The sequence below is a fragment of the Bos javanicus genome, chromosome 5 (assembly GCF_032452875.1).
Source record: "Bos javanicus breed banteng chromosome 5, ARS-OSU_banteng_1.0, whole genome shotgun sequence".
NCBI lineage: Eukaryota > Metazoa > Chordata > Mammalia > Artiodactyla > Bovidae > Bos > Bos javanicus.
The window spans coordinates 50,908,943-50,932,029 of NC_083872.1; the positions used below are offsets into that span (position 1 = coordinate 50,908,943).

The 23,087-nt window shown below is 41.2% G+C and overlaps 1 pseudogene; it reads right to left on the bottom strand.

Moving 5' to 3' along the window:
* Nucleotides 1-17,410: 17,410 nt before the first annotated feature.
* Nucleotides 17,411-23,087, bottom strand: part of LOC133248685 (gamma-secretase subunit APH-1B-like) — a 150,793-nt pseudogene continuing 145,116 nt past the window's right edge.

Genomic DNA, 23,087 nt, shown 5'->3' on the forward strand with positions numbered 1-23,087 from the left:
TATTTAAGTTCCAATTTGACTACCGGCTGTTGAATTCAGACACGCCAGTCACTTAAGAACCAGATGTTTCAGCAGTCTGTCTTTAATACCTTTCTCGCTTAATCTTATTTCCACACTGTTTTCCCATCAAAGTTAATTTCTTGCTGTCTTATCATGTGATTCAGCCTTCCAAAATTCAAATCTGTCTCTGATTGAGCATTTTTACATTTCAAGCATACTTTTCTGACAGAGTCCAGAAGAATCAAATCTCAGGGGATAGGGCCATGTATTGTTTTACTATCATTCAGCAAATCTTTTCCCAGAAATTCTCTGGGGTTTCTGATATGTCTTTTGCTAGCTCCCAATCAGAGGGCCTCAGTATTTTAACTCGTAATATTTCTGCTGAGCATAATGCATGGTTGGGTCAAAATACCTGCAGCTTGAATTCTGGTTCCTAGACTAATTTCCCCATGTTTACACAGAGGAAAACTTTTTCCAGAGGGCATTCAACTAACCTTCATGATGTGGTTTGTGCTTCAGCAATAAAAGCAGTGTGATTGAGTAAGTGGTTCCAATCAGACACTTGGTTAGACCCAACTTTCTCTAAGGAAGCCAAAGATTTATGGTTACCCTTGCAACCAAGACCTGTCTGAGCTCTGTCTCCTGACTGGAACTGACTGATGATTTCAGTTTCTTGTAGGAGCTGGAGCAGGGGATGTAGAATAAGATGTGAGTATGTTAAAACACATCCAGGATCTGTTCAATCAGGGAATGTAAGGTAACAGACACAGAGGCTATTGCCTTTACAGAGGAGGCAGGTGTACATTACTAACACTTCCCAAGAGCAGTGGATATGCCATGCCACACACGGCACATGGGTTAATGCCAGGGTCAGTCAGGGGGCAGAAGGAGTGAAGTGAAAGCATGGCCCACTATTGTATTCTACAAGAAGGAAGGAAGGAATGGGCAAGGTAGTGTAAGCCAGTTGAGCAAGCTCAGCTTTGGATGTTTTAATAATTTCAGTGGGCTCTTGGTTATAGGGTGGTCTCCAGTGGCTGGCCAGTAGCTGGCCTTGAGATGATTTAGGGGAAACAGGCTCAGTATGTGAGTCAGATAAAGAAGGTGGTTGGTGATAAGGCCTTTGAATTGGTTGGTTTGCATATGAAAGTCTCATGGGCAAGGGACATTCCTGGTGGTCCAGTGGTTGAGAATCTGCCTTGCAATGCAGGGATGCAGGTTTGATCCCCTGGTTGGGGAACTAAGATCCCACATGCCCCTGAGCAACTCAGCCTGCAAGCTGCAACTACTGAGCCCATGCACTCCGGAGCTCAGGTGCTGCAAGGAAAGATCCTGTGTGTAGTAACTAAGACCGAAAGCAGACAAATAAATGAATATTGGGGGAAAAAAAAGTCTCACAGGCAAGTTGTTCAGCTGTAGGAATTAGCTAGCCTTGGGAGGGGCAGTCTCTCCAGGCTGAGCATCATAAAATATAGAAAACAGAAACCGTGATTAATAGAATGAGGTAAAGGGAGAAGACATTAACACTTGCACAGGTTGTGCAAAGAACCAGGGCAAACATCACGTGTATGAATGACAGCACAAATGTGTCTTGGATCATCGCTGGACTCTCAGACCTCCTTCCTATTTGCCTGACCCTTCAACACGCATGCTGCTTCTGCTAAGTCGTTTCAGTCGTGTCCGACTCTGTGCGACCCCATAGATGGCAGCCCACCAGGCTCCCTCGTCCCTGGGATTCTCCAGGCAAGCACACTGGAGTGGGTTGCCATTTCCTTATCCAATGCATGAAAGTGAAAAGTGAAAGGGAAGTCACTCAGTCCTATCCGACTTGTAGCGACCCCATGGACTGCAGCCTACCAGGCTCCTCCATCCATGGGATTTTCCAGGCAAGAGTACTGGAGCGGGGTGCCATTGCCTTCTCCAAACACCTATGCTACACCCCCTCATTCTGCACCAGGCCTCTCACAGAGAATGTCTACTCACACCCAATGCAAAAAGCTCCTCCTGTGTGTAGAGGTTTTTTCCAAAGTGGTGTGACTTGAAAAGCAGCTGGTCTTACACGAAGGTAACTTTGCTGTCTTCCTCCATTTCTCTACCAGTTATCCTGGACCAAGATAAAAGGGAGCAAAAACTGCATCTGCCTGAGCAGCCAGTGAGGAAACTCATTCTACCACCCAGATGTAGTACAGATGAGAATGGTGATATTCAGTCTCTCCCTCCTTGCTGCATCCAGTCACCAAGTCCTGCTGATTTTATCTTATAAAAACATTTTTAAATGATTCCTACTCCCAACCTCCCCTGCTGCCCCAGATTTAGGTCTTTATTATCTTTCACCCCAATTAGAACATTAACCTCCTAAATGGTCCTCCCACCTCTGGTCTTGTCCTCCACAAATTCACTCTCCACACAAATGAAGAAATCATTTAAAATGTCAATCCAGCTATGGTATCCTACTGTTAAATCCTTTCAATGGCCCCCTCATCTACAGAAGTAGTCCTCCTCAGACTCTTCAATTTACAGAACAATGTTTTTAATATTAGAAACTTACACAAGATGTCAAATTTACATTTTGCTAAAGAAAGACAATTTAAACTAATCTTCTATGAAAATCCTTACATGAAGGAAAAGGTAATTTAAAACTACACACACACACAAACGGAATGTAATCTCAGAAAAATTATCAGTCACTTCTATTGAATAAATTCATGTTTGTAAAAAAACTCTCTACACATCCCAAAGAAGTGAAATTGCTGCCTGCTGTTGGCTGCAATCTATAGTCGCGCGTGGCATCCGAAGCCTCCTGTGAACTGATCCCCGGCCACCATCCTTGGCTTCTCCTTCCAAGCTTAACCTCGAGCAGCTCCTCACTGTGCAGAGCTCACAGCCCACTGAGCACCACTGAGCTCTCGCCCACCTTGCCCTTGTTCAGCCTGTCTCTGCCGGCTCCCGCACGGATGGACTACTGCCTCCCACAGCCGCACCACTCCTTTGCACAGCTAACTTTGTGTACCCTGCAGCACTCAGAAAAGGAGTTCCATCCACGAGAACCCCTTTCTCACTCCTTACACACTTGTGTCCCCATGCCTAGAGATGAGTTTAAATAATTTAATAATGTGCTGTGCAAATTAGTATCCTTATCCTTAACATATTACATACACTGCACTTTGCATAATTACCTGCCTTTTCACATCTGTCTCCCACTAGATGGCAGTTCTACAGGCCGGTAGTCAAGGATGATGGATTTTCACTTTTATGTCAACAGCATCTAGCAGAGCAACTCTTTTTTTTTTTTTTCTAATTTAATTTTTACAATGTTGTGTTGGTTTCTGTCATAGAACAACAGGGAATCAGCCATAATTATACCTAACTCTGCTTCCTCCCTAGCCTCCCTCCCCTCCCACCATCCTGTCCTTCCAGGCAACCTATCTGAAAAAGAATTTAGAGTAATGATAGTAAAGAAGTTCAAAAATACTGGAAATCGAATACAGAAAATGTAAGGAATATTTTACACATTTAACAAAGGCCTAGAAGAAATAAAAAATAAACCAACAGTGACAAACAACATAATCATTTATTTTATATTTTTAAAATTTATTTATTTTAATTGGAGGCTAATTTACAATATTGTATTGGTTTTGCCATATGTTGACATGAATCTGCCATGGGTGTACACATGTTCCCCATCCTGAACCCCCCCCCACTTCCCTCCCCATCCCATCCCTTTGGGTCATCCCAGTGTACTGGCCCCGAGCATCCTGTATCATGCACCTGGACTGGCGATTCGTTTCACATATGATAACATATGTGAAGAATGGCATTGAAACATGTGAAATGTCATGTATGAAACGAGATGCCAGTCCAGGTTCAATGCATGATGCTGGATGCTTGGGGCTGGTGCACTGGGACGACCCAGAGGGATGGTATGGGGAGGGAGGAGGGAGGAGGGTTCAGGATGGGGAACACATGTATACTAATTAAATAAAAATTAAAAAAAAAATACTTAGGCATAAACAGATTCCCAACTAATCATGTGAAGGACCAGATAAGCTCACAGTTGAAAATCTATAATTATTAAGGTATCTAGAGAGCTCTTATTACAGCATTTAGTAGGATTATATTTTTTCTTTTCTTTAAGTGCCACAATGGAAACCTAAATTTCTCTAAAACATTTTAAAACCGCTTCTATTTCTATAAATTTTAAAAACATTAAAGCATAAATAAATCTATGGCAATAAAAAAAATCATTTAAATTAAAAAATACTCTAGAAGGAATTCATAGCAGCATAGTGACTCAACATAACATGGGTATTCAAAAATGTTTACTGGCTGAAAAGGTAAAGGAATAGATAGCTATATTTCAAAGAAATATGTGGTGATAAGAGATTAATTATGAAGCCATTTAAAATTCTTCAGAAGAAAGCTAATGTGTATATTAAGTTGTATTGGGTATACTTAATTTGCCCTTCTTTAGGTAGGTGGCATCACCTTTAGGTGGGACAGGCACCTTCATCCCCCTTCCCCCATCTCATTTTATTAGTTCAAGAGGGCAGTCAATTCTCTGCCTATTCCCAAATCCACAGATATCTCATTATCTGGAAAAATTTGAGGATGGGAAAATTGTGCTTAATGTTCTAAAATTTTCACAGTCAAAACAAAAAAGATGCTAAACATGATTTTTGTTGTTGTGATAATGCATCCCTCAGTGTAATGCTTATTCCCTGAAGAAAGTGTCTTTTAAAACAATTAACTGGCCACAGGATAACCATAATATTGTACCCTTGATGGTAGTTACTGTGAAAACATTTTAAACGTTAAAACATCCCATGTTAAAACACTGCCAAAAATAGTCTTGATTCTGGCTCAGAACTCTAATGTGAAACTGGGATTTCCAACCCTGCAAATGGTGTCAGAGCAAGCCAACGGCACCTAATGAGTATTTAGTTTTTCCAGCTTTCACAAATAGGAGGGCACACATGAGGAGATAACTGAAATAGAACCACCATTTCACTGCGATGCCCAACAGTGAAATGGTTCTATTTTTAATTTTTGAGGAACCTCCGTCCTGTTTTCCACAATGGTTGCATCAATTTACATTCCCACTGCTAGTGCACAAGGCTCCCTTTTCTCTACATCCCATCCAACACTTGCTAGTTCTTGTCTTTTTGATAGTAGCCACTCTCACACGCATGTTATGATATCTCATTGTGGTTTTGATTGGCATTTCCATAATTATTAGTGATGTTAAGCATATTTTCATGTGCCTGTTGGCCGCTTATATACCTTCCTTGGAAAAATGTCTATTTGGATCCTCTGCTTAATTTTTAATCAGTTGTTTGTTCTTACATTGTTCGGTTGTATGACTTGTTTATTTTGGACATTAACCCTTTCTTGGATAAGACAGGTTGTCTTTCAAATTGTTGATGGTTCCCTTTGGTGTGCAGAAACTTTTTATTTTGATGTAGTCCCTTGTTTATTTTTGCTGCTGTTTCCCTTGCCTGAGGAGACATATCCAAAAAGATCCTGCTAAAACTGATGACAAAGAGTACACTGCCTATGTTTTCTTCTAGGAGTTTTATGGTCTCAGGATTTATATTTAAGTCTTTAATTCATCTTGAGTTAATTTTTGTGTATGATGTAAGACAGTGGCATAATTTCATTCTTTTGCTTGTGACTTTTATGTTTTTGTTGTTTCAAATTATCTTTTTATGTGTGAGTGTATTGCCAAGTGGAAGTATCTATTGTACATACAGAGAGTACCTATCCATCTAAACACTAAAATTTGACTTCTTTGGTGGCACTGAATAAGAATCCACCTGCCAACACAGTGGACACTGATTTGATCCCTGGTCTGAAAGGATTCCACATACCACAGGGCAACTAAGCCCATGCACCACAACTACTGAGCCCCAGATCTAGAGACTGCATACCGCAGCTGCTGAAGCCCATGCACCAGGAGCCTGTGCTCCACAAGGAGACACATGCACACTGCAATAAAGAGTAGCCCCTGCTCACTGCAACTAGAGAAAGCCCACACAGCAACCAAGACCCGGCACAATTCCATTCACTTCAGTTGCTCAGTCGTGTCCGACTCTTTGCGACCCCATGGATCGCAGCACACCAGGCATCCCTGTCCATCACCAACTCCCAGAGTTTACCCAAACTCATGTCCATTGAGTCGGTGGTGCCATCCAACCATTTCATCCTCTGTCATTCCCTTCTCCTCCTGCCTTCAATCTTTCCCAGCATCAAGGTCTTTTCAAATGAGTCAGCTCTTTGCATCAGGTGGCCAAAGTATTGGAGTTTCAGCTTCAACATCAGTCCCTCCAATGAACACTCAGGACTGATCTCCTTTAGGATGGACTAGTTGGATCTCCTTGCAGTCCAAGGGACTCTCAAGAGTCTTCTCCAAACCACAGTTCAAAAGCATCAATTCTTTGGCACTCAGTTTTCTTTATAGACCAACTCTCACATCCATACATGACTACTGAAAAGGAGCCAAAATGGCAGACGAGTAGGACGGGGAGAACACTTTCTCCCCCACAAATTCATCAAAAGAGCATTTAAATGTCTAGTAAATTCCACAAAACAACTTCTGAATGCCGGCAGAGGACATCAGGCACCCAGAAAAGCAATCCAACTCTTCGAAAGGAGGTAGGAAAAAATATAAAAGACAAAAAAAGAGACAAAGAGGGAGGGACGGAGTTCCGTCCCGGGAAGGGAGTCTTAAAAAGAGAGAAGTTTCCAAACACCAGGAAACCTTCTCACTGCCGAATCTGTGCCGAGCTTTGGAAGCACAGAGGGCAACATAACAGGAAGAAAAAATAAATAAACAATTAAAACTTGAAGATTGCGAGTCCTACGGTAACTCCCTCAGCGGAGAAGCAGCGCAGACGCCTGCACGCGCCATTAGCAAGCGGGGGCTGGGCAGGGAGGCGCAGCGCGGGCTGCATCGCTTAGAGTAAGAATCTGGCCTGAATACCCTGAGCACTATCTGACCGAAATAATTTGGGCTAGCAAACCAGACTGTGGGATATCTACCACGCGAAAAGCCAGCCCTAACCTAAGACCGCCAGGCCCACGCACGGAACAAAGGACTGAACAGAGATAGCCGGCTGCAGACCTTCCCCCTCCGGTGACAGGCAGCCAGAACCGGAAGGGGGCAATCGCAGCCCCAGAGAGACATTATCTATAAAACTGTAAGCAGGCCTCTTTGCTAACTAAAACTTCTTGGGGGGTCTGGACGGTTAACATCTGCCTGAGAAGGTGCGCCGGTTTTACACCCAGATAACCGAGTGGCGGGGAGGCGATAAGTCGCAGCATTGGCGCTCACCAAACACCTCATCACTTGAGCTGCTCGGACCTGGGAAGAGCACAAAACTCAGGCCCAACTGAGTCTGCACCTCTGAGGACTACCCGAGTGCCTGAACCTGAGCGGCTTGGACCTGGGAGGTACATGCAACCCAGGGCCGGCCTTGGATTGTTCCCGGCGGAACAACCTAGAGCCCGAGCAGTGTGGGCAGGGAGGCTACACGCGCTGTGAGCGGGGGCAGACCCAGTGTGGCTGAGACACTGCGAGCGCACGCCAGTGTTATTTGTTTGCAGCATCCCTCCCTCCCTCCCCACAGCGCGACTGAACAAAGAGAAGAAATACAGCTCCACCCATCAGAACACCGACACAAGCTTCCCTAACCAGGAAACCTTGACAAGCCACCTGTACAAACCCACACACAGCGAGGAAAAGCCACAATAAAGAGAACTCCACAAACTGCCAGAATACAGAAAGGACACCCCAAACTCAGCAATTTAAACAAGATGAAGAGACAGAGGAATAGCCAGCAGATAAAGGAACAGGATAAATGCCCACCAAACCAAACAAAAGAGGAAGAGATAGGGAATCTACCTGATAAAGAATTCCGAATAATGATAGTGAAATTGATCCAAAATCTTGAAATTAAAATGGAATCACAGATAAATAGCTTGGAGACAAGGATTGAGAAGATGCAAGAAAGGTTTAGCAAGGACCTAGAAGAAATAAAAAAGAGTCAATATATAATGAATAATGCAATAAATGAAATTAAAAACACTCTGGAGGCAACAAATAGTAGAATAACAGAGGCAGAAGATAGGATTAGTGAATTAGAAGATAGAATGGTAGAAATAAATGAATCAGAGAAAATAAAAGAAAAACGAATTAAAAGAAATGAGGACAATCTCAGAGACCTCCAGGACAATATTAAACGCTACAACATTCGAATCATAGGGGTTCCAGAAGAAGAAGACAAAAAGAAAGACCATGAGAAAATACTTGAGGAGATAATAGTTGAAAACGTCCCTAAACTGGGGAAGGAAATAATCACCCAAGTCCAAGAAACCCAGAGAATCCCAAACAGGATAAACCCAAGGCAAAACACCCCAAGACACATATTAATCAAATTAACAAAGATCAAACACAAAGAACAAATATTAAAAGCAGCAAGGGAAAAACAACAAATAACACACAAGGGAATTCCCATAAAGATAACAGCTGATCTTTCAATAGAAAGTCTTCAAGCCAGGAGGGAATGGCAAGACATAGTTAAAATGATGAAAGAAAATAACCTACAGCCCAGATTATTGTACCCAGCAAGGATTTCATTCAAGTATGAAGGAGAAATCAAAAGCTTCTCAGACAAGCAAAAGCTGAGAGAATTCTGCACCACCAAACCAGCTCTCCAACAGATACTAAAGGATATTCTCTAGACAGGAAACACAAAAATGGTGTATAAATTCGAACCCAAAACAATAAAGTAAATGGCGACGGGATCATACTTATCAGTAATTACCTTAAACGTAAATGGGTTGAATGCCCCAACCAAAAGACAAAGACTGGCTGAATGGATACAAAAACAAGACCCCTACATATGTTGTCTACAGGAGACCCACCTCAAAACAGGGGACACATACAGACTGAAAGTGAAGGGCTGGGAAAAGATTTTCCATGCAAATAGGGACCAAAAGAAAGCAGGAGTAGCAATACTCATATCAGATAAAATAGACTTTAAAACAAAGGCTGTGAAAAGAGACAAAGAAGGTCACTACATAATGATCAAAGGATCAATCCAAGAAGAAGATATAACAATTATAAATATATATGCACCCAACATGGGAGCACCGCAGTATGTAAGACAAATGCTAACAAGTGTGAAAGGAGAAATTAACAATAACACAATAATAGTGGGAGACTTTAATACCCCACTCACACCTATGGATAGATCAACTAAACAGAAAACTAACAAGGAAACACAAACTTTAAACGATACAATAGACCAGTTAGACCTAATTGATATCTATAGGACATTTCATCCCAAAACAATGAATTTCACCTTTTTCTCAAGCACACATGGAACCTTCTCCAGGATAGATCACATCCTGGGCCATAAAGCTAGCCTTGGTAAATTCAAAAAAATAGAAATCATTCCAAGCATCTTTTCTGACCACAATGCAGTAAGATTAGATCTCAATTACAGGAGAAAAACTATTAAAAATTCCAACATATGGAGGCTGAACAACACGCTGCTGAATAACCAACAAATCACAGAAGAAATCAAAAAAGAAATCAAAATTTGCATAGAAACGAACGAAAATGAAAACACAACAACCCAAAACCTGTGGGACATGGTAAAAGCAGTCCTAAGGGGAAAGTTCATAGCAATACAGGCACACCTCAAGAAACAAGAAAAAAGTCAAATAAATAACCTAACTCTACACCTAAAGCAACTAGAAAAGGAAGAAATGAAGAACCCCAGGGTTAGTAGAAGGAAAGAAATCTTAAAAATTAGAGCAGAAATAAATGCAAAAGAAACAAAAGAGACCATAGCAAAAATCAACAAAGCCAAAAGCTGGTTCTTTGAAAGGATAAATAAAATTGACAAACCATTAGCCAGACTCATCAAGAAACAAAGGGAGAAAAATCAAATCAATAAAATTAGAAACGAAAATGGAGAGATCACAAGAGACAACACAGAAATACAAAGGATCATAAGAGACTATTATCAACAATTATATGCCAATAAAATGGACAACGAGGAAGAAATGGACAAATTCTTAGAAAAGTACAACTTTCCAAAACTCGACCAGGAAGAAATAGAAAACCTTAACAGACCCATCACAAGCACGGAAATTGAAACTGTAATCAAAAATCTTCCAGCAAACAAAAGCCCAGGTCCAGACGGCTTCACAGCTGAATTCTACCAAAAATTAGAGAAGAGCTAACACCTATCCTGCTCAAACTCTTCCAGAAAATTGCAGAGGAAGGTAAACTTCCAAACTCATTCTATGAGGCCACCATCACCCTAATACCAAAACCTGACAAAGATCCCACAAAAAAAGAAAACTACAGGCCAATATCACTGATGAATATAGATGCAAAAATCCTAAACAAAATTCTAGCAATCAGAATCCAACAACACATTAAAAAGATCATACACCATGACCAAGTGGGCTTTATCCCAGGGATGCAAGGATTCTTCAATATCCGCAAATCAATCAATGTAATACACCACATTAACAAATTGAAGAACAAAAACCATATGATTATCTCAATAGATGCAGAGAAAGCCTTTGACAAAATTCAACACCCATTTATGATAAAAACTCTCCAGAAAGCAGGAATAGAAGGAACATACCTCAACATAATAAAAGCTATATATGACAAACCCACAGCAAACATTATCCTCAATGGTGAAAAATTGAAAGCATTTCCTCTAAAGTCAGGAACAAGACAAGGGTGCCCACTTTCACCATTACTATTCAACATAGTTTTGGAAGTTTTGGCCACAGCAATCAGAGCAGAAAAAGAAATAAAAGGAATCCAAATTGGAAAAGAAGAAGTAAAACTCTCACTATTTGCAGATGACATGATCCTCTACATAGAAAACCCTAAAGACTCCACCAGAAAATTACTAGAACTAATCAATGATTATAGTAAAGTTGCAGGATATAAAATCAATACACAGAAATCCCTTGCATTCCTATACACTAATAATGAGAAAACAGAAAGAGAAATTAAGGAAACAATTCCATTCACCATTGCAACGAAAAGAATAAAATACTTAGGAATATATCTACCTAAAGAAACTAAAGACCTATATATAGAAAACTATAAAACACTGGTGAAAGAAATCAAAGAGGACACTAATAGATGGAGAAATATACCATGTTCATGGATTGGAAGAATCAATATAGTGAAAATGAGTATACTACCCAAAGCAATTTATAGATTCAATGCAATCCCTATCAAGCTACCAACAGTATTCTTCACAGAGCTAGAACAAATAATTTCACAATTTGTATGGAAATACAAAAAACCTCGAATAGCCAAAGTGATCTTGAGAAAGAAAAATGGAACTGGAGGAATCAACCTACCTGACTTCAGGCTCTACTACAAAGCCACAGTTATCAAGACAGTATGGTACTGGCACAAAGACAGAAATATAGATCAATGGAACAAAATAGAAAGCCCAGAGATAAATCCACGCACCTATGGACACCTTATCTTTGACAAAGGAGGCAAGAATATACAATGGATTAAAGACAATCTCTTTAACAAGTGGTGCTGGGAAATCTGGTCAACCACTTGTAAAAGAATGAAACTAGAACACTTTCTAACACCATATACAAAAATAAACTCAAAATGGATTAAAGATCTCAACGTAAGACCAGAAACTATAAAACTCCTAGAGGAGAACATAGGCAAAACACTCTCTGACATACATCACAGCAGGATCCTCTATGATCCACCTCCCAGAATATTGGAAATAAAAGTAAAAATAAACAAATGGGACCTAATTAAACTTAAAAGCTTCTGCACGTCAAAGGAAACTATTAGCAAGGTGAAAAGACAGCCTTCAGAATGGGAGAAAATAATAGCAAATGAAGCAACCGACAAACAACTAATCTCAAAAATATACAAGCAACTCCTACAGCTCAACTCCAGAAAAATAAATGACCCAATCAAAAAATGTGCCAAAGATCTAAATAGACATTTCTCCAAAGAAGACATACAGATGGCTAACAAACACATGAAAAGATGCTCAACATCACTCATTATCAGAGAAATGCAAATCAAAACCACTATGAGGTACCATTTCACACCAGTCAGAATGGCTGCGATCCAAAAGTCTACAAATAATAAATGCTGGAGAGGGTGTGGAGAAAAGGGAACCCTCTTACACTGTTGGTGGGAATGCAAACTAGTACAGCCACTATGGAGAACAGTGTGGAGATTCCTTAAAAAACTGGAAATAGAACTGCCTTATGATCCAGCAATCCCACTGCTGGGCATACACACCGAAGAACCAGAATTGAAAGAGACACGTGTACCCCAATGTTCATCGCAGCACTGTTTATAATAGCCAGGACATGGAAGCAACCTAGATGTCCATCAGCAGATGAATGGATAAGAAAGCTGTGGTACATATACACAATGGAGTATTACTCAGCCATTAAAAAGAATACATTTGAATCAGTTCTAATGAGGTGGATGAAACTGGAGCCCATTATACAGAGTGAAGTAAGCCAGAAGGGAAAACACCAATACAGTATACTAACGCATATATATGGAATTTAGAAAGATGGTAACGATAACCCTGTATACGAGACAGCAAAAGAGACACTGATGTATAGAACAGTCTTATGGACTCTGTGGGAGAGGGAGAGGGTGGGAAGATTTGGGGGAATGGCATTGAAACATGTGAAACGTCATATATGAAAGGAGATGCCAGTCTAGGTTCAATGTACGATGCTGGATGCTTGGGGCTGGTGCACTGGGACGACCCAGAGGGATGGTGTGGGGAGGGAGAAGGGAGGAGGGTTCAGGATGGGGAACACATGTATACTAATTAAATAATTTTCTATTAAAGAAAAAAAAATTAAAAAAAAAAAAAAACTAGATGGACTCTTGTTGGCCAAGTAATGTCTCTGCTTTTTAATATGCTATCTAGGTAGGTCATAACTTTCCTTCCAAGGAGTAAGTGTCTTTTAATTTCATGGCTGCAGTCACCATCTGCAGTGATTTTGGAGCCCTAAAAAATAAAGTCAGCCACTGTTTCCACTGTTTCCCCATCTATTTCCCATGAAGTGATAGGACCGGATGCCATGATCTTCATTTTCTGAATGTTGAGCTTTAAGCCAACTTTTTCACTCTCCTCTTTCACCTTCATCAAGAGGCTCTTTAGTTCTTCTTCACTTTCTGCCATAAGGGTGGTGTCTTCTGCATATCTGAGGTTATTGATATTTCTCCCAGCAATCTTGATTCCAGCTTGTGCTTCCTCCAGCCCAGCGTTTCTCATGATGTACTCTGCATAGAAGTTAAATAAGCAGGGTGACAATGTACAGCCTTGATGTACTCCTTTTCCTATTTGGAACCAGTCTGTTGTTCCATGTCCAGTTCTAACTGTTGCTTGCTGATCTTCATACAGATTTCTCAAGAGGCAGGTCAGGTGGTGCGGTATTCCCATCTCAGAATTTCACAGTTTACTGTGATCCACACAGTCAAAGACTTTGTCATAGTCAATAAAGCAGAAATAGATGTTTTTCAGGAACTCTCTTGCTTTTTTGATGATCCAGCAGATGTTGGAACTCTTTTAACTTTCTGCCTTTTCATACTGTTCATGGGGTTCTCAAGGCAAGAATACTGAAGTTGTTTGTCATTCCCTTCTCCACTTGACCACATTTTGTCAGAACTCTCCATCATGACCCATATATCTTGGGTGGCCCTACATAGCATGGCTTAGTTTCACTGAGTTAGACAAGGTTGTGGTCCATGTGATTAGATTGGTTAGTTTTCCGTGATTGTGGTTCCAGTCTGCCTGCCCTCTGATGCCCTCTCTCAGTGCCTACTGTCTTACTGGAGTTTCTCTTACCTTGGAAGTGGGGTATCTCCTCTCTGCCACTCCAGCACCATGCAGCCACCGCTAGCCACTCAAGACCTAGCACAGTCAAGAATAAATAATTTTTTAAAATAAAATAAACACTAAAATGTAATGCAATAAAGTAATGCTTTTTATTAGATGAGAAACATAAACATTGCAATCATAAACAAAGCACTCTAACCAAAGAATGTTAAAAGTGTTTTCTTTTGACATCTACTTTATCTACCTGCAGTTAGGAATGGTAGGGCCCAGGAAAAGCTTAGCCAACAGAAAGCCAGCACTCGCAAGAAGCTCTACTCAGGAAGCAGGCTGCAGATGCCCAAGACAAGCTGCCACCTTGGCTTCCCTGGAGCCCACAGGCCCACTCTGACTGCCGGTCCCATCATGGGGCTAGTTTGAGGTGAGAGGTAAGAGGGAAGAGTAGCAGGTAGGCGGAAACTTCTGTCACGACTGTCCATCCACACCAACTGTATGGATAAGAACACCCAGCATTTTTGATGTGCACCTGCCACTCTCAGCAAACATTGAAATGTGCTTAAGCAAAAAAATTATTAATGCTGGGAACAAAAGCCATTTTCTCTACAGTCAGTGGATACTATTTATCCCTTTCAGCCATGTTTTCACCAAGATGCTCTAAAAGAGGCTGCTCCTAGTGTACTGCCAGTCAGGCAAGCCAGGATCAAGGGTAACAAAGCTTCTTCAGTTACAACTACTCATCCAAATGAATACAAAATGAATACAAATTTATTAGAGAGCCAAAATCAATCTCTGTTATTCACATGGCAACATGGTGAAGTGTGGCAACAACATTTGCATTCCAAGGTCAACTTTTAACTCTAGCCACACTTCCCTCTGAATTGAGAAAGAGAGCCTTGTGTGGAAGAGAACAAGATTAACACCCCCACCTCCTCTCCAAATACAATCAGGGTTCATAAAGCTCATAATAGATAACAAATGCAAAAAAGGGGGAAAAAAGCATATCTCAATATATACACAACAACAGAGGAAGACCACTCCCTCTCTGGGCTTCCTTGGCATCAGGCAAAGCATGACTATTCACAACAATAATTCCTAAGCTGGCTAGGACAATGCTCTCAAATTCACAGGTAATCAGGGAGTACTGAATAATTTCCTGAACTAGGATAACAGTCACCATCAAAAAAAATTTTCTTTCTCCTTACTTGAGATGTTTTCACACATGAGATTTCACAGTATCCCAGATTCTTTACTTAATATTAAACTATTAATACACAGAGGACATCCTCAGAGCTCAAATATGAGCACTATTAATATTCTCAGCTATTTCTACACTTACAGATCAGCAAATATTTTATCAGACTACCCAACTTACTGTTGTAAGTGAACAGTAATAGCCAGTTCTGTATATTTCTTATCCTGTTCATCAAAGAACATCACACTAGATGTATGACTAGTCCAATAGGAAGGAAGTTCAATTAGTTCAATGGGTATTTTGTTCCCCTCCAACGTGCACAGTAAATTTCACTATTCGGTCTCTAAGTCCTTGACTCTTCTATGACTCACCTAGTCTAAGGAAAATCTTGCATAAGGGTGGACAGTTGCAAACCCCAGTGGAAACACTGATATTTTTTATTATTTATTTTTATTTTTGGCTGTGCTAGGTCTTCAGCGCTGCGTGTGGGCTTTCTCTGGTTGTGGTGCTCGGGCTTCGCATTGCAGGGCTTCACTTGTTGTGGAGCACAGGCTCTAGGGCACTCAGGTTTCAGTAGCTGTGGATAGAGGGCTCTAGAGCACAGGCTCAGTAGTTGTGGCACTTGAACTTAGCTGCCCCATGGCATGTGGGATCTTCCTGGACAAGGGATCGAACCCCTGTCTCCTGCATTAGCAGGCAGTTCCTTTACCACTGAGCTACCACAGAAGCCCGGAGGCATTGGTATTAGTGCTGAAGTAAACTTTAGAGGAATAACTATACTTGCTTATGGGACTGTTCACAGCCTTGCTAAAAAGCCTACTCTTCCTGAATACCTAGATTGAAAAATTCTAATAATTTAAATGTGAGATTTCATTGATAAACCTTTAGTTCCTGTGTAAGCTTCTGGTCCCTGGAAATATGTATGACTAGCCCAAAATACTGGCTGTGTTTCCATTTTAAACCTGTCCATTATTCTTCCTCACCACAGTACTGTCAAATTCTTCCACCCTGCATGTCACTGGTAAGCTCTCTTAACTGCTTCTATGTCCTTTGGATGTTCTACTGTGCACAGAGGATTCACAGAGGTTCTCACTTTAATGTGTAGGGAATTTCCATTTCACACCATCAGTTCCCTAGAAACCATCAACTGGGAACAACTTCTAGTTAGTAAAGGCACAATTACTCTTTATATAAAGGAAACCAAAGGAGTTGTTTGGAAGTTGAACAAACATCTTAGACATTCCTATGAAGGGAATGCTATATCTGCTACCAAAACCCAGAGACGTATACTAGATCTAAGATTAGATGGAATATGTAAAAGCATGAACTTGGCAGTTTAAGACATATTACCGATTTTCCACTATACCATTAGGGGAGAGTGCTAATTAGTATTATAGCAGCAATACTAACACCACCCTATTGGCTTGTTTTCTTCCTGCTTTCAGTAAACTTGCACCAGCTCCAGTGAAGTCTGCCCCAGGATACATCACTCAGAAACCTGTAGAACTGCTTAGAGGTAGAACTATGCGCTCCACTGCAACTAGTCCAACAACTAGCACTCAGGCGGTAAACACTGCCCTGGGGTAAAGCCCATGAAAAGACTTAAGCCCAGGAAAGACTCGCAGAAGTTGCACAAAAATTCTTGTTTTTATAATATCTTCCCAGGAAGTCAGAAAATAATTGGATTTTAGTTAAAGAGATGGAATCTATCCTCAAAATGGAAAAACTACAGAAAAATACTCTTATTAATTAATCAATAGCTTACTTTGGCTAAATGATCATAGTAAGTCAGTACAATTTATCACTGTAGTTAGAAGCATACCCTACCGTATCCTCATAAAACAGGATATTAGTGAAATATGTGAAGACATGACAGCCCTTTAGCCTTTTGTCACTTCAGAACTTAAAAAAGACAAAGGCTGACCAGGATTTGACATTCAGATACATACTTGCTTAGTACAAGCTGAGTTAAGAGATAGCTAAACATTGATTCTTACTAAGTTATGATGTTCTTAGGAAGTTCCTATTTGGACATCGATGGTTATCAACCTGGTTGCACCTCAGAGTCATCTAGGAAGCTTTACAAAGTTATCAAATGCCAGATCAATTAAATCTGGAGGGTGGAGCCCCAAAATCAGTATATTCTTTGTTTCCCCAGATGATTCTGCACATCCCCAGATGTGCAGCCAGGCTCTACACCACTGATACATCCCTTTCAGAAAGCCATTGGCATGAAAGCCATTTGTATCTAAATAGTTTTGTTTTTTCCAAATTCCACAAGGAAAGGGGACTTTTAGAAAAAGGCAGTTTACTGTTTGGTAAATGCTGGTTCTCACAGGTTATCTGAGTGCTGATTGAAGAGGAGCAAGTCCTTGTCTTGGCAAAGGAGGCAGAGTGTCAGGCTTTAGCAGCTGCCTCCAAAAACAAAGAATGCCCAGATGCCCATAAGAATCATGATTATGTATGCTGACCTCAGATTTAATCATCATGGGGATTCATGAAGGTCCAGGCTGACACCAGCAGAGGAAAGAGCTAAAGAAAGTCGTACCACGTTTTCTCCTCAAAGCCATCAAAAGACACAGTGCCCCAGAACACGTGCAGCAAGGTGATAACCAGTATCCTAAAGGCTGAATTTAGGAAGAACTGGGGAGGGCTCCATGAATGCCCACTGTGCCTGGCCCCAAGGAGTTAGGGTATTTACAAAGGAAATATTCCACTCATGATTCCAAGGCCCAAGCCAGAAACATAAGCCAGCGATCCACCGAGGGTGCTGTTTCATCTGGGTTTATACTCTTCAAACCTTCACCGGCTCTTTTAAGTTCATAATATGCAAACCAGAACATTTCTTGGATGAGGACTGAGACTAACACTCCTAAGATCAGCAGATATTTCTGTATTGGTCCATCTTAGTTGTCAGTAATGGTTGCTGCCCTGAACCAAACAAGGGAGGAAAGCCACAGAGACATAAGCAGAAGAAAGCTCTGATAGTGAGGAAGATGATGCTCAAAGACTCAGTGATGATGGTGCAATGCAGAGGGCAAGCCCAGGACCAATGGCAATGTAAGTGCAGTCAAAAAGGACGGACACCCTCAAACCAACCCGGAAGCCACATAGGGGCCTGATGGGATGTGGGGGCACTGAGCCCTGACAGAACTGAGCATGGGGGTGAAGGGATCAGCAGGAAGAGCAGAAAAGCGGAGGCAGGTTCTGTTTCTAGATTATTTTCTTCAAGCTGGCTACTTCTATCTTCCATATCATTTGCTCTATTTCCAATGCATTCGTCATCTCATTTACAGTAAGCCCCCTACATACAAATGAGTTCTGTTTTTAAGTCAAATCTGTTGGTAAGTCCAACAGAGTTAGCCTAGATACCCAATTAACACAATTGGCTATATACCACTGGTTTTACACTTGGTTGTGGACATCCTGGGCTTGAAATACTGTACTATTGTACTTTACATAGTACTGTACAGTAAAGTACACAAAAGCACAACCACTTGTAGAAGATGCACACGTGTGACAATGTAACCCAAACACATGCACTAACTCATGTACTTGAACATACGAACATGTTTGTGTTTTTGGTGGGGAACACATGTATACCTGTGACGGATTCATTTTGATATTTGGCAAAACTAATACAATTATGTAAAGTTTAAAAATAAAATAAAATTAAAAAAAAATAATAAAACGGGAAAAAAAAAAAAGATTGCAACTTGAAGGTTCATATGTAGGGGACTTACTGTATTGAGTTCTTCAGCTCCAGAACTTTCAGGGTTTTTTTTGTTTGTTTGTTTGTTTAGCATTTCTACCTCTTTGGTGACATATTCATTCTGTTCATTCATTTTACTCCTGAACTCAATGAACTACCTTTCTGAGTTTTCTTGTTTTCTTGTAGCCCATTGAGTTTCTTCACAACAGCTGTTTTGAATTCTCTATCTGTTAGATCACAACACTTCATGACTAAGTTTGGTTCCAGGAGAATTGTTGTTTTCTTTTCACAACAATGTGTTACTGTGATTTTTCATGGTGCTTGGTGAGTTATTTCTCTGACAGCACATTTGAATTAGGGAACACATTTCTTATTTAGGTGAATCACTGTTTAATTTAATTCTGAAAATTAACAGGTTGATAATTATAGGACTTTCTCTTTTTTTAAGTTGGTGGTTCTATAGCACAAGCTCTGGTTTCTCTTCCCTGAGTTGCCTCTGGCTGTATTTGAGAATCAACACGTTCCATTCTCCATCACTTCCGCCAGAAGTTGCGAGGACTTGTGCTTCCAGGATTGCTAGTGCCTTGCTGCTGCTGCTGCTGCTGCCAGTGCTGCTGCTGACCCTGATGCTGCCTCTGAAGGCACCAGGTTGGCAGGCACCTCCACCATGCCCAAGGTCACCTGGGTTGTGGGCACTGCCACTGCAGAAGGGGGAGGTTGGACGGGAGGGAACAAGGGTCAGGGGGGGTCTGCTGTGTATCTAGGGTGCTTGGGGTCACAAGCCTGCTGCCCTGGGTAGGGATGCTAGAGTCTCGGGCGCCACAGCGGCTGGTAGAACCAGGGTCATAGACCCTGCCACCACTGCTGCCCAGTTTCCTGTGGCTATGGGTGCTGTTGTGGCCAGGAGGCTAAAGATCGGTGCCTACTCTTCTGCTGCTACTAGTTTTCTGGGGCTATGGGCTCAGTTTCCGTGACTGGGGGCCAGGATCACTGACACTGCCTCCTATTCCCCCAGTTCTGCCTCTTCCATGTGGCCCAGTCGCCTAACTTCAGATGTACACAAGTATGGATCTCTCTGGCATCCTGCTGTGTTGGGACACCTTGGCTGAGCTATGAATGTCTTCGCTGAGCTATGCATGTCTTATTAGTTGTAGATTGAATCGGGGGTACAGGGAGTCTCTCCTGTGTCTATACCCACCATGTTTTGACCACTAATCTGACTTAAGAATTTTTCTCACCACTTAGTCCTTATTATGATTGTATTAATTATCAATCTGTGAGGGGGAAAATGGGCCTAAAGAAGTTAAATGACTTTTCAAGACCATGCGACTTGTAAGCAATGAAATTGGGATTAAAACCACATCTAATTGACTCCAAAGCTTCTATTTTTTTTAATATATAAAAAAGGAGGATTCATTGGATAATCTCTGACATTCCTAGAGATCCAAATTTCAGTGAGTCTATAGATGGCTAACACCAAAATCAGATTGATTATGTGCTTTGCAGCCAAAGATGGAGAAGCTCTATACAGTCAGCAAAAATAAGACCGGGAGCGGACTGTGGCTCAGATCATGAACTCCTTATTGCCAAATTCAGACCTAAATAGAAGAAAGTGGGGAAAACCACTAGACCATTCAGGTATGACCTAAATCAAATCCCTTATGATTATACAGTGGAAGTGAGAAATAGATTTAAGGGCCTAGATTTGATAGATAAAGTGCCTGATGAACTATGGAATGAGGTTCATGACATTGTACAGGAGACAGGGATCAAGACCATCCCCATAGAAAAGAAATGCAAAAAAGCAAAATGGCTGTCTGAGGAGGCCTTACAAATAGCTGTGAAAAGAAGAGAAGCGAAAAGCAAAGGAGAAAAGGAAAGATACACCCATTTGAATGCAGAGTTTCCAAGAATACCAAGGAGAGATAAGAAAGCCTTCTTCAGCGATCAATGCAAAGAAATAGAGAAAAACAATAGAATGAGAAAGACTAGAGATCGCTTCAAGAAAATTAGAGATAACAAGGGAACATTTCATGCAAAAATGAGCTCAATAAAGGACAGAAATGGTATGGACCAAACAGAAGCAGAAGATATTAAGAAGAAGTGGCAAGAATACACAGAAGAACTGTACAAAAAGATCTTCATGACCCAGATTATCACGATGGTGTGATCACTCACCTAGAGCCAGACATCCTGAAATATGAAGTCAAATGGGCCTTAGGGAGCATCACTACAAACAAAGCTAGTGGAGGTGATGGAATTCCAGTTGAGCTATTTCAAATCCTGAAAGATGATGCTGTGAAAGTGCTGCACTCAATATGCCAGCAAATTTGGAAAACTCAGCAGTGGCCACAGGACTGGAAAAGGTCAGTTTTCATTCCAATCCTAAAGAAAGGCAATGCCAAAGAATGCTCAAACTACCACACAATTACACTCATCTCACATGCTAGTAAAGTAATGCTCAAAATTCTCCAAGCCAGGCTTTACCAATATGTGAACCCTGAACTTCCAGATGTTCAAGCTGGTTTTAGAAAAGGCAGAGGAACCAGAGATTAAATTGCCAACATTTGCTGGATCATTGAAAAAGCAGGAGAGTTCCAGAAAAACATCTATTTCTGCTTTATTGACTATGCCAAAGCCTTTGACTGTTCCGGAGTGGGTTGCCATTTCCCTCTCCAATGCACGCATGCATGCTAAGTCGCTTCAGTTGTGTCCAACTCTGTGCAACCCCATAGATAGCAGCTCACTGGGCTCCCCTGTCCATAGGATTCTCTAGGCAAAAACAGTGGAGTGGGTTGCCATTTCCTTCTCCATGGATCACAATAAACTGTGGAAAATTCTGAAAGAGATGGGAATACCAGAACACCTGACCTACCTCTTGAGAAACCTGTATGCAGGTCAGGAAGCAACAGTTAGAACAGGACATGGAACAACAGACTGGTTCCAAATAGGAAAAGGAGTACATCAAGGCCGTACATTGTCACCCTGCTTATTTAACTTATATGCAGAGTACATCATGAGAAATGCTGGGCTGGATGAAGCATAAGCTGGAATCAAGATTTCCAGGAGAAATATCAATAACCTCAGATATGCAGATGACACCACCCTTATGGCAGAAAGTGAAGAGGAACTAAAGAGTCTCTTGATGAAAGTGAAAGAGGAGAATGAAAAAGTTGGCTTAAAGCTCAACATTCAGAAAACTAAGATCATGGCATCCGGTCCCATCACTTCATGGCAAATAGATGGGGAAATAGTGGAAACAGTGGCTGACTTTATTTTGAGGGGCTCCAAAATCACTACAGATGGTGATTGCAGCCATGAAATTAAAAGATGCTTACTCCTTGGAAGGAAAGTTATGACCAACCTAGACAGCATATTCAAAAACAGAGATATTACTTTGCCAACAAAGGTCAATCTAGTCAAGGCTATAGTTTTTCCAGTAGTCATGTATGAATGTGAGAGTTGGACTACAAAGAAAGCTGAGCAGCAAAGAATTGATGCTTTTGAATTGTGGTGTTGGAGAAGACTCTTGAGAGTCCCTTGGACTGTAAGGAGATCCAACCAGTCCATCCTAAAGGAGATCAGTCCTGGATGCTCATTGGAGGGACTGATGTTGAAGCTGAAACTCCAATACTTTGGCCACCTGATGCGAAAAGCTGACTCATTTTAAAAGACCCTGATGCTGGGAAAGATTGAGGGCAGGAGAAGGGGACGACAGAGTATGAGACGGTTAGACAGCATCACTGACTTAATGGACATGAGTTTGGGTAAACTCTGGGAGTTGGTGATGGACAGGGAAGCCTGGTGTGCTGCAGTTCATGGGGTTGCAAAGAGTCGGACATGACTGAGTGACTGAACTGAACTGAACTGATTACTGGAATAAAGGATTATCTCAGCAGGCCTAGGTTGTCCAAATCTTGCACATTCCAATGAAAAGTTTGGTCCCTGTCTGGTTCCTGAGAGATAATCTCTAACACTTTGCACCAATCTGCCTAATAAGAGTATCTCCATTTTTCTAGGAATTTGGGCCACTCCAGATAATTTATGCTGACAGTTTGTATTTATTTAATGGTGGTGTGGTGTGCCATGTATTAATAGTAACCAGTTGACCCTTAAAGGGGCTGAAGATTGAGTAAATAAAGTCAGCCACGTTGGCAATCAACCATGCCAATGTGACTAACCCCCAATAAAAATCGTAGAGACCAAGATTTAGTTGAGTCTCCATGAAAGAAAAATATTTCATGTATGTTGTGACATGTCACTGTTGGGGAAATTAAACACTGTGTTACTCTACTGG